The 13,272-nt window shown below is 40.0% G+C and overlaps 1 protein-coding gene and 1 non-coding gene across 2 annotated transcripts in view; both read left to right on the forward strand.

Moving 5' to 3' along the window:
• Positions 1-13,272, forward strand: part of RASGRF2 (Ras protein specific guanine nucleotide releasing factor 2) — a 217,034-nt gene that overhangs the window by 140,282 nt on the left and 63,480 nt on the right. The window lies entirely within an intron of this gene.
• Positions 16-186, forward strand: LOC123648769. Its single transcript, XR_006738775.1, has one exon. It is a non-coding gene; the product is annotated as a U1 spliceosomal RNA (small nuclear RNA).

The following is a 13,272-nucleotide window of genomic DNA, read 5'->3' on the forward strand; positions in this document are numbered from 1 at the left end:
CAGAATGCAAGCACTATACTTCTCTGGCAGGGGAGATACTGTGATCATGAAGGTGGTTTTCCCAGGGCAAGGCTTATCTGTTGCATTCCAGATGTGCTGACTGACCCCTGTGATTCCCCAAATGCGGGGGGGAAACTTGACTGCATAATTTGTGATAGTGAAGGACTGTGTTCTTGCTCTCCTCTGGCATCTTAAAAAAAAAAAAAGAATGTAAGCACTAACTAAACTGTTAAAGCTTCATACTGTGACATTAACAAGAACTGGTTTTGTGTTGCAATCATAACCAAAGAAGCAGGCTTTTCTTTCTCTCCAATAGAGGTACCATCGCTGATCTACAAGTTACATATATTAGGCATAGTTACAGATGGATGCAGAATTGTGGGCCTGATGCTTATACAATTTGGGGATGCCCACCTGAAGGAAAAGAATAAAAAATTGTAAATATAAACCTTTAGGGCACCTCCCAGGGCTTTGGAAGAGGCCCATACAAATTCAGAGACCCTGAAGCTTAACCTTCCTGATAAATCTGCTTTTGAGTCCAATCCAGATAATTCTTGAAATCATAACATCTATGGGAAATTTTGTGTGTTGGGGAGTGGAGGTGAGAGTACCAGTGATCAGTCACTAGCCATCTTTCTTCTAAATTAGTCCAAAGTTTGATGGTATAATGAAAAACAGCAGAAAATTCCATCCATTGGAAATGAACAGTTGACCAGGTGAGCAGAATAATGTATTAATATATGTCACCATTCTGATTTCCTTCCCCAAAGTCATATAAGCCCCCTTTTCTGTAGTGGGGCTTTTATGCTATACAGTAGAGACTGAGACAAAGGACAGTTGATCGTGTTCTTGTGTGCCACCACACTGGTTGAAATGTATTTGCAGGCCTCTGCTCAAATTTAACAGCTCTGCATAGAGTAGAAATTAAAATTTGTGCTTTTCAAATGGCTGATGATACTCGGAATCTGCAGGTGCAGTTTGGATGTAGTTACCATGTGAATAGAAATGCAAATTCAATGAATAAATATGTCAAGGCACATCATGGCGCTTACTATACACCTGAAGCTGTAGGATTAATTATAGAGTTTATGAAATGATCTAAAATGAAGTGTGAAAGTGAGAGGTGGGTTATTTTTATGGGAGTAGAAATAATGGCAGTGGAGGGACTGTAAGCAACTCTTGATTATTGGAGAGCAGATTATATGTTTTACTGTTCCATGCAAGTCACAGTAAATTAACAGAGTAGAACAATGGTTGAGGCGCTTACAGGAAAATTAATGGCACTGTCGCAATTGCTTAGAGAAATAGTGAATCCTTTATGGGTGATAACCTGGTACTTGTAAAGTAGATAATTCATAATCTGTTTTCTCTTCTGTAAAACCAGTCATACCTTGTATAGTAAATAGTAGATCTAAGCTTGGTGAGTTAGGTTTGGACCAGTTTTTAAAAATATTGATATCTGCTCTCACACCCAAAGAGATTCTGACTTGACTGGTCTGGGGTATATCCTGGGATTCAGGATTGTTTAACGTGCCCCAGGTGACGCTAATGTGGAGAGAACCACCTACGTGGAGGTGTGTATACTGGAGTGTGTGTGTGTGTTTGTGTCTGTGTGTGTGAATATTTTACTGAGGTCAGTTAAGGGTGAAAATATGGATGTTTCCAAATTCCGTATTAGATTCGGATGTAGATGGATTTGTGATTGTTTGATTAATTCAGTAGAAGCACATGGTTAGAACAGTTGTGTGATCCTCACTCACACCCTCAGGCAGTTGAGTAACTATGCCTTTATTGCATTCCACAGTCTAGTGTTAATGTATGTATTCAGTGTTTTAGGTGTAGAATCATGGAAGGCTGGCGGGCTGGCTGCGAGGAGAGCTAGACTGAGTCCTATGTGAGTCATGCTGGACAATTTATGTAATCCCTCTGGGCCTGGGATTTCATGATTTAAGCCTGAGAGTTGTAATAGTGCAGTGGTTCTCAAAGTGTGATCCCTGGGCCTGTATCATCAGCATCACCTGGAAACTTGTTAGAAATACAAACTCTTGGACCACATGCCAGGCCTACTGAATCAGAAAATCTGGAAATGGGGCTCAACATCTGTATTGTAACAAGCTCTTTAGTGGATTCTGATACATGAAACGTTTGAGAACCGGTGAGCTAGTATAATGTCTGAGCTCCCTTCCCTGTTTAAAAGTCTGCGGTTCCATATTACTTGTAGTGGACTATCCAGAAGGAAAACCTAACTTTTTTTCTCTTCCTAAACCTTATATATAATTCAACCTTTACCTTTTGATAGCTCTTGCATAATAGGGATAATTTATGTTGTTCCAAGTTGCACATTTAAATTCTCAGTCTTCTTTATCATTTAAAATATGGAAGGTCACCTAGAGTTCTGCATCATGTTAGAAAATCTTTTTAAGCCAGGCATGGTGGCCCATACCAGTAATCCTAGTGCTCTGGGAGACCAAGGCAGGAGGATTGCTTGAGCTCAGGAGTTCGAGACCACCCTGAGCAAGAGCGAGACCCTGTCTCTACTAAAAATAGAAAAATTAGCTGAGTATGGTGGTGTGCACCCACCTGCTTGGGAGGTTGAGGCAGGAGGATTGTGATCCCAAGAGTTCAAGGTTGCGGTGAGCTATGATGACGCCACTGCACTCTACTTGGGGCAACCCAGCAAGACTCTGTCTCAAAAAAAAAAAAAAAAAAGAAGGAAAGAAAGAAAATCTTTTTATCTCAAGTAATAGAAGCTGTTGTAGTAATTTTTCTCCAGTTACATTTTTATAACAGCTTTATTGAGATATAATTCACATACCATACAACTTACCTATTTAAAGTCTACCATTCAATGGATTAAAATCCATATATCCCCAGAGTTGTACAATGATCACAATAAATTTTATAACATTTCTAGCACCTCCCCAAAAAACCCTATACCTATTAGTGGTCACTGCTATTTTTCTCTTCCCCTAGCTCCTTGCAACTGCTAATCTATTTTCTGTCTGGAATCATAGAATATGTGGCCTTTTTGGACTGGTTTCTTTTACGTAGCATCATGTTTTTGAGGTTCATCCATTTTTGTAGCATGGATCAGTCACCTGATCCTTCTTTTGCAGAATTGTATTCTGGTATATGGATGTTCCACATTTTATTTCCATTCCCCAGTTAATGGACATTTGGGTTATTTCTACTTTTTGGCTACTATCAACATTCGTCTACATGTTTTAGTGTGGATGTTTGTTTTCATTTAAGTTGAGTAGATACCTAGGAGTGGAATTGCTGGGTTGGATGATAAGTAATGTTTAACTGTTTGATGAACTGTCAATCTGTTTTTGAAAGTGGCTACACAATTTTATATTTCCATCAGCAGTATAATAGAGTTCCGGTTTCTCCACATTCAGGTAACACCATACTGCTTCCAGGGTAGTTTAGGTACTTTGTAACACAGTAGTCCTGATCCTTCCCTTCTGGTATTAATGGCATTTATTTCACTTGCTATAAGGTAAAATCACCCAATACATTGTTATTATTATTACTTGAAAGAATTATCTTTTAGATCAATTAAAAATAAGAAAAATAAAAGATTTTATTTCATCTTCATTTATTCCTTCTCTGGTGCTCTTCTTTTCTTTATATGGATCCAATTTTCTGACCTGTATATTTTTCCTCTGCCTGAAAAACTTCTTTTATCCTTCCTTACAGGCCAGGTCTGCCAGCAATGAATTCCTCCAGCTTTTGTTTGCCTGAGAAAGTCTTTATTTCTCCTTCACTTTTGAAGGATAATTTCACTGACTATAGAATTCTAGCTTGGTGTGTTTTTTCTTTCAACACTTTAAATATTTCACTCCATTCTCCTTGCTTGCCTGTTTCCTGATGAATGTTGTAATTCTTATTCACGTTCCTCTATTGGTAGGGTGTTTATTTTCTCCAACTTCTTTCAAGAATTAGTCTTTGTCTTGCTACAGTTTGAATATGATATACCTAAGTTTGGTTATTTTGATATTTATTCCATTTGGTGTTCTCTGAGTTTCCTGGATCTGTTATTAATTTTGGAAAGTGCTTGCCATTATTATTACAAATATTTCTTCTACTCTAGTCCTCAGCATTCTAATTATGTGTGTGTTATACCTTCAAAATTGTCCCACAGTTCTTGTATGTTCTCTTCTGTTTGGGGTTGTTTTTCTCCCCTTTCTTGTTTCTACTTGCATTTCAGTTTGGAAACTTCTATTGACCTTACTTCAAGCACACTATTCTTCCCTCAGCTGTGTTGAATCTACTGATGAATCTGGTGAGGGCATTCTTCATTTCTGTGTCTATGTTTTTTATTTCTAGCATTTCCCTTTGATTCTTCATTTCCATCTATCTGCTTACATTACCCATCTGTTCTTGTATGTTTTCTACTTTTTCCATTAGAGCCCTTAACATATGGAGATGGTCCCTGACTTACGATGGTTCAGCTTACAATTTTTTGACTTTACAATGGTGTGAAAGTGATACTCATTCAGTAGAAACTGTACTTCGAGTACACGTACAACCATTCTGTTTTTTACTTTCAGTACAGTGTTCAATAAACTACATGAGATATTCAGCACTTTATTATAACCTAAGTGTCCTGAGCATGCTCAGGTTAGGTTAGGCTAAGCTATCATGTTTGGTAGGTTAGGTGTATTAAATGCATTTTTGACTTATGGTATTTTCAAACAACCTGTGATGGGCTTATCAGGACATAACCCCATTATAAGTTGAGGATCATCTGAAATCATAGTTATTTAAAATTCCCTGCCTAATAATTCCAAGCTCTGTGTCATGTCTGATCCTGATTCTTTCTTTTATTTATTTATTTTTTGGAGACAGGGTCTCGCTTTGTCACTCAGGCTAGAGTGCAGTGGCATCATCATAGCTCACTGCAACCTCAAACTCCTGGGCTCAAGTGATCCTCCTGCTTCAGCCTCCCAAGTAGCTGAGATTACAGGCACATGTCATCATGCCCAGCTAATTTTTCTATTTTTTGTAGAAATGGGGGTCTCGCTCTTTTTTTTTGTTAAACTGAAACAAGTAAATCTTTCCTTTAATATGCTGGGGACTTAAAATGGAGTCAGTACTCTTACATGGTCAGGTTCTGGTGAGGGACCTTTTCTCAGGGTCTTGCTCTTGCACAGGCTGGTCCCAAACTCCTGACCTCAAGTGATCCTCCCACCTCAGCCTCCCAAAATACTAGGATTATAGACGTGAGCCACTGCACCCAGCCCTGAGCCTGATTCTGATGCTTGCTTTGTCTCTGTTATGGGCTGAGTTGTGCCTGCCCCAAATTCACATGTTGCAATCCTTTCATTACCTATGCATATGGTTGTATTTGAGATAGGGTCTTTAAAGAGGTCATTAGGGTTAAATGAGTTCACATGGGTGAGCCCAATGTGAAGAGAAAATTAGGACATACACATAGACTGAGGGGTGATCATGTGAAGACACAGGAAGAAGATGGCCATGTGCAAGCCAGAGAAAGAGGTCTCATAAGAAACCAAACCTGCTCACACCTTGATCTTGAACTTCTATTCTCCAGAACTGTGAGAAAATACATTCCTTTTGTTTAAACCACTCAGTCTGTGGTTTTGATGACATACCTTGTAGTTTTTTGTTGAGCCCCGGACAAGTTGTATCAGGTAATAGAGGGTGAGATAAATAGGCCTTTAAATGTGAAGATTTATATCAATCTGGCTAGCATTGGTGCTGAGTTTGATGTTTGCTGTAGCTGTAGGAACCAGGGGCTTCAGATTCCTTCAGTGTGATTCTTGTTCCTCTTCTTGACTGTGGGCTTCCCTAGTATGCCTCCCAGGGAAAATCTACACCTTCCAGCTCTTTCTGCTGTAATCTACTGTTGTCATACTGGATCTCTGCTGGTGGGGTGGGGCAGTGGTAGGGAGGGAGAGTATTCTGTATCTTTCAATGAAATCTCAGTGTTTTAAGGGATTCATGTCTTGAACCTGTGGCCCTTATACAAATGTTTCTCCATTGATAGTTTCTTTTCCCACTGTCCCCTACTTCCCTGGCTGTGGCATTCCCAATTTATTTCCTTGAATCCCTGACCTCTATAGACCATGTTATTTTCCCCTTAGGTAAGATGGGAAGGTTAGAGGGGACAGGAGTGGGAGAAATGCCCTTTCCCCAGCTGGGTAAGGCTCGGGCAAAATCTGTTTCCCTGAAGAGTGGGTCTTCATTGTGGAGAAGGCTCTGGACATATTTCACAATGTTACTCTGTCCCGCTAAGCTCTGCAAGAGCCATGAAGAAATCTTTCCCCAGTCTTCACTGTGAGGGCCTGGTGTGTTTCCTGGAGGTAAAGCCCATGAATATGTGAGTGTCTCACTCTCAGGCTGGTCCACACGCAGCCTCCAGCTGTTCCTCAACATGACCATTCAAGTGTTGCTCCCGGTTTATGGCTCCAGCGACTTCTGCTCCAGGTAAGCAGATCTTGGCTATGTCTCTCTGGATGTACCTTTCTCTCCAGATTTTGGGGGATGGCTGTTTGCCCAGCAATCTTAATTTTCTGATGGGTCCGAGAAAAGTTGTTGATTTTCAGTTGTTCAGCTTTTTCTTGTGTTTGGTGAATGTGATAATTTCCAAGTTCTTTACAAGTCAGAGCTGAAACTCATAGTCTCGCATGTTGGGATTTTTATTGTAATCTATTGATTTTGCATGTCAAATAGGGGAGAATTGCACATCTTAACAATATTCAGTCCATGAACTTGGAATGTCTCTTCATTTAATTTCATCTTCTCTCATTTCTTTCAGCAATGTTTTATATTTTTCAGCGTGTAAGTCTTACATTTGGTTTCTTACATTTATTCCTAAGTATTTGATTCTTCAGGTGTTACGTGAATAGATCTGTTTACTTACTTTTATTTTTAGATAGTCTGTTGCTTAATATAATATATAGAAATACAATTGATTGTTCTATACCATCTTGTTTCCTACTACCTTGCTAAATTTGCTTATTAGTTATACTAGGGTTTTTTGGTAGATTCTTTACATGTAGAATCATTTCATCTGTGAATAAAGTTAGTTTTACTTCTTCCTTCCCAATCTGTATGCTTTTTATTCCTTTTCTTGCTTTATTGCACTGGCTAGAACTAATATTAAGTTTTATAAGCCTGTGTTTTGAATTACCAGTGCTTCCTTTCAAGTCCTTGGTAGGCATGGGAACTGTACAATAGTGATGATATAGTTGGTGCTCTTTTTTTTTACAGTAATAAATATAATCATGTCATCAAACAACCAGGTCACAAAAGACACCCAGAAAAATAACCTCACAAAGATCTTTCTGTATACATCCTATTGGAATTCAAACTTTGAAACTAGATAAGCTATATCTTCACGAGCCTTGTTGTGTAGAGTCACTGGGTAATTTCTGAGCAAAAACATCTTTTTTTTTTTTGCATTCACCTGTTTTCTCTCATTCCCCAACAGATTCAGAATGTCTTTTTGTTTGTTTTTTCCTACTGGAGAGTATCTTAGTTTGAGACATATTTTCTGTTGTTTTTTCAAAATATGTAAAAACTATTTTTTAATTATTTCACCAAAGATAGCTAGTTGAAGTTTTGGGGATAAAATATGGGATATATCTAATTTATATTTTTAAATTAAAATATTATAATCACTATTGTTAATGAAAAATAAAGAGCTTTGGCAGATCAAATTTAAATTAACGGTAATTCCAAGTACTATTTTTAAACACACACATACACATACACTCACATTCTCACATATTGCCTGGAATTAGAATTGTGGAACTGAAAAGCTACATTTTTGAGTGGTGTGAGTGCAGCCCCGAGCCTGCAAAGCAGCTAGGCAGGTGGGCCTTGCATTCTCTTCCTGGAGAGATGCCACACAGCAAGCTAGATCATGGATGTGTCTTTGCTGCACCTTCCGAGCAGACCAAATCCTTGTTCCAGATGGCCCGAGCACCCTCGTCCCTGACTGTGCTGCACTGCCAAGTTCTCTTTCTTTGTACTGCCCTTTCCTGGGCTCGCTGCAGACCATTCTCCTCTATTACTGTCTCTCCTCAGCAAAGGTACAATACAGTTGATTGTGCTCACATTGCTTAATCGCTGCTTGATTGCCTTGCAGTTTCATCCATTTCAGGGCCAGGCAAGTACCCTAAGCCGGAATGGAGAGCTGATGCTATGTGTAAAGGGGACAGCCACTGCTCAGCTCCTGCTGATTGCTGCCCGGGGGACTGCAGGACTAGGGCTGTCAGATGTGTTTTCTCCGGTTTTTTTTTTGTGTGTGTGTGTGCTTTTTTTTTTTTTTTAAAGAAAAGCCAGAAATCTGTACATTTATGTGAAATCTTCTGTTTTTCAATGTTGAAAGTGAATTCACACTCTTTAAAAAGCACTGTCCAGGCCAAACAAAATACTTCTGTGGGCCATATCTGGCTGTGAGCCACCAGTGTGTGACCTCGGATTTACTGTAATCACTTACAGCTGGCGTGGTAGGTTGATAGAGCTCGGATTTCCAGAGACACTCCTAAATATTGGCAGTGGCTCCTGAATCTCTTCAGTGCCACCCCCACGCATCTTTTTCCTTGGCTGAGTTATTTGATAGAAAGTTGATCTCTTCTCGTGCACTGTGCTTGACCACTGTTGCTTTCAGAGGGTAATCTCATCTCAAAGAGCTAAGGGATGCCTCACTGTTACCCGCCACTATGGAAGGGACACAGTGGGGACTTGCTTTCTTCGTCTCCTCATTTTATAGGTTCTGAAGCAAGTGTGCGACCCAGCGTGGAGAAGGCCCTTGCCCAAGTTCTCATAGTCACTGAGAATGAGTCTCAGATCTATCTACCACCAAATTGCTGCTTTCTTTGCCCCGATATCGTCCCTAATTCCATATTAACCTCAAAAGAGCAAGAGCTTGGGAAACCTGAATTGCTTCATTTTGTGACTGACTCTTGTTCCTGTCTTTGTCTGTAGCACATTCATTTCTTTCCACCTTTTTTCCACCTCTGTATCCACCTGGCATTCCCCTAGGTGACAGATACAGCAGTTTGAGACCTCCAGAGGAATGAGCTGGATGAGAAGTTAGAAGTCTGTGTGTGGATTCTTAGTTGGCCAGCAGTTTGGCATTGAGAGGTCTGTGATTTTTCACAGGATTGCAGAAACCAGGGCCTTACTGCAATGGTGTGATCTGGTTAGAGGAAGCATTTATCTCTGTATTGAGAATGGATTAAATTTGCAGTACAGTATTGATTACTGTGAATTAAGTTGATGTCACATATGTACCCTGCTTTCTGTAGGCTCTTTCAGGATTAGTGAGAACACTCAGCACTGGTTAAATAACTTTTCTGCACAGAATCTGGGCTTTATCCAATGCCTACATTACAAGCTAAAATTGAAACTTCAGGCAGGGATTACACATCGATTTTCTGCTTTAAAATCAGAAACTTAATATCATGTAGATGTTTTAGTGCATTGATTCACAGTGGAGTGTGGGTGCCTCTTGCACTCTGGTCAGGAGTCCAGTAGTCTCCTTCTGCAGCCTACTGGTTCCTGTGGAATAAGAACAGGGACTTCCTTAAAATACACCTGTCCCCCTGAGGATTCTGAGCAGCATCCCAGAAGCAAGCACTCCAAAAAAGAGATGTTATTGATGGAAATGTGCCACACATGTGAATGGTGTGAAAACAGACATAAGGCTAAGCATCACTGCTCTCCTATGTGCCAGCCCTAAAAACACTATGCTCACTTTCTGCATCCGATTCTCTGTTTCCTGGTGAGTCAGGGGATAGTGGGAAATAGGCCATCTAACCTGTTTTAGCGATGGCATTCAGAAGTCTAAGGTCAAAACGCTGGCTACATACAATGTTTCTCGATGGGGCCCTCACTATGTTTTCATTTTTTGGGCCACCCACCTTGCCTTATTTCTTATTCATCTCCTCTTTTGCTATCCTGATGCATTTTGTCCTTGGTATGTTCTTACCTTTTGGAATTCTGCATCTGTTTCCTGGACCTATGTTCTCTTGCTAGGACTGGGTACATACTTTGTAAGGCCCACTGCAAAATGAAAATGCAGGTCTTCTTGTTGAAAATAGTATTATGAATTTCAAGACAGTGACAGCAGAGCATGGGCCCTTCTAAGCAAGGGCCCAGTGTGACACAGATTGCGCACCAAGCAGCTGGCCCTGCCTTGCACAGCCTGGTCAGTATCCAGTAGTCTCCTGATGCATCCTACTGGGTGCTGTAGGGAGTCGCTGTCAGGATGTGCTCTTCAGTGCATTTCTAGGGTTATATCCTGGTTCTGTAGAACTTTTCCATGGAGAAAAGTGTATTAATAGAAGACAAGTCCCTTTACTTTAAAGGTGAAAAATCTTAGGCTGAGAGAGATCAGTTAGGAAGAGAAAAAATATGGAAACATAGGACTCCTGATTTTCTGAAGAGAATGCAAATTTTCAAGAAAATAATGTACAATAAAATACTTTTAACAATGCAAGAATGCTGAACATAATCTCTGATGCATCAGAAAGGCTCTCACTATCTAATGATTCAGAACAATCATAAAACAAAGACTTTCATTATATGAGACTAAAAAAGATTCTGGTTTCCTGGACTTTTTGGTTATTTGAACCTTTACAATAAATGCAATAAGGCGAATAAACAACAATAGGCATGTCACTGTTACACAAAGCTGAGAATCGTTACTCTGGAACGTTAGAAATAGTAGACAGCCTCAACGGTATGCAGTGGAAAAGCAAAACAAAACAATATGCAATGGAAAGTGAAACTTCTTAGTGAATGTTCTTTGGGGAGAAATAATCCATGATAAGGGTTTGATTATGTAACATTTCATTAGCCCCATAAATTAAAAGGATGGGATAAGCTTTTAGTTATAACATTTTCCAAAGTATGTCAAAGAGTAAATATGGTATTCAAAGTAATTTTAGAAATATACTGCTTTTATATGGTTAGTGGTGGAAGTCTGCAGAGGGTAAACTGATTCTTGAAATTTCTAAAGTCTAAGTTAAGGGAGAAAGGGGCCTTTCAGCTGCTAGGAAACTATCCCCTTAGACTACAGGTTCCTGTTTTGTGCAGCAGATGTGACTGATACAGGCTGCACACTTACTAGCATTGGTAGACTCCAGCTTCACAAGTGCTGGGGAGATCTGAGGAAGTAACTTGAGAACATGCAATTAGCCTCTTCTGTTGCCTATGTCTACATAGCAATTGTGGGTAGCTTTTACAGAAGGCCTCCCAAAGTCTCACCCACGTCTTGCAAACTCCTTTCCTGTGCTGCCCAGTTGGACATTTCTGTATACAAATTGAGTGGTTGTACCTATCAACATAATGATAACAATATTAATTTAGCGTTATATACTTCCATAGGCTATATACCAAGCACCGTTCTAAGCTTACATATGTTGGCTTATATGTGAAGTAGTTACTATTATGATATTATTATGCTCACTTTCTAGTAAAGGAAATTGAGATAGAGATTTAAGTAAATCACCTAAGTTCATGTAGGTAATAAGTGGCAGTTTTGAATCCTGTCCTCTGGCTCTTCTAACCACCACCCTGCTTGGATTCACCAGTACTTTATTATCTTGGCCCAGTGGGCACTTGATGTTTAAGAAAACAATGAAGAAAGGGCCCACAGGATCTGTCACCGATCCCAGCCTCTGCCTGACATATGTAGGGCAAAACTGGAACTTGGTCTCGTGCTTCCAATAATGCTGCCATTTTGTTTAGAAAGGAGCACGGGCATTTCTGTTGGGTGGTCTGATGGTTTTAAAAATATGCCAAAAAATTACTTCATACTTCTTCTTCAAGAGGTGGAGCTTAATTTCCCTCCTCTTTAGTGTGGGCCGAACTTAGTAATTTGAATGAATAAAATAAGGTGGAGGAGATCATGTGTGTCTGTGGAGGCTAGGTCATCAACACCACAGAGCCTCCATCTTGGTTAATCTCGCTCTTGGGTCACTTGCTCTGGGGAAAATCAGCTGCTGTGTCACCAGGAGAGTCCCACAAGGTGAGAAAGCAGGAAGGAGGCCTCCTGCCAGCAGCTCTGTGAGTGAGCTTGGAAGCGGGTCCTTCAGCCCCAGCACAGCCTCCAGAGGACTGCAGGCCTGGTGGACGTCTGGAGTGTCCTTTAGCCAGAGCCATCCAGCTAAGACCCAAATTCTTGTCCCAAAGAAACTGTGAGATAATAAATGTTTGTCATTTTAAGTCTCTAAGCCTTAGGGTAATTTGTTATGCAGCAATAGGTAACTAATACAGGTGGGATCATGGTAGCCGGTAAACTTCAGCCAGATTATTCTTAATCAAGTTGAATTTAAGGAACACATTTTCATTTTGGAAAGAGAAGCATGTCTGGGTTGTTCCCTATGGAAAAGAGCACCCTGGGCTCATATTCTACCAAATATTTTGAAATTGAGGGACTATATCTGAAATTAACATGTAGCTTAAGTCTACCTTATATTTCAAGGTCTCTAAATAGTCTTTCTCTTCTCCCTTCACCTGTAGTGCCCTGCATTGAATAGACTCATTTTTCTGCTAGTTGAGAGCTGAGAGCAGTTTGATTTTAACACAACTGTTGCTTAGCAATAGGAAGGAACTTAATGGCTCCACTCTCTTCTGCAAACCGAGAAGAGCCTCCCTGTGTAGGTATTGTCTGTCTGTAATGCTACATTTAAATTGTAATGATCATTTTAAGATAAAATTGAAGCTGGCCTATGTGACATATTACGTTTACATCTCAGTTGCCCAAGGGCTGAAACTAGCTCAGTTTGAGGCCCCTTGTGGGAAAGCTGGTCTCTTGGAATTATGGGGTATTTAGACATCTAAGAAAAAGCTGGAAAGAAGCTAATAAATTCCTCATTGGTAGGAAAACAGGTGGTTTGTATTCATCATACATTACTCTGTGATTCTGGGACTGAAAACTTGGCTCCTAGGATGTTGTAACTAGAAACTGGGCCAGTGATTTCAGGAAAGAGGCTACAGAGAAGTGGGAATTCCAAAATCTTTGAGGGGAGTAGGAGACAGTGGGAAGTCTAGCCGCCACCAACCTCACTACCCTACTCTATTGGAAAGATTCCCAGAAATGTCAGCTGCTTAGAATTTTTAAACACAAAGTCTAAATTGGATTGTTCATCAGAGAGGTTGGTATCCAGATTCCAAATTAAAAGTATTATTCTTTCCCACTCTGTGGACTAAATTATCCACAAGTTTACTTGATTTTGTTTAATCTTGTATTAGTTAATATAGGTCTTTCTGTGCACACCCAGCCCT

Source organism: Lemur catta, chromosome 12 (genome assembly GCF_020740605.2).
Source record: "Lemur catta isolate mLemCat1 chromosome 12, mLemCat1.pri, whole genome shotgun sequence".
Lineage (NCBI taxonomy): Eukaryota > Metazoa > Chordata > Mammalia > Primates > Lemuridae > Lemur > Lemur catta.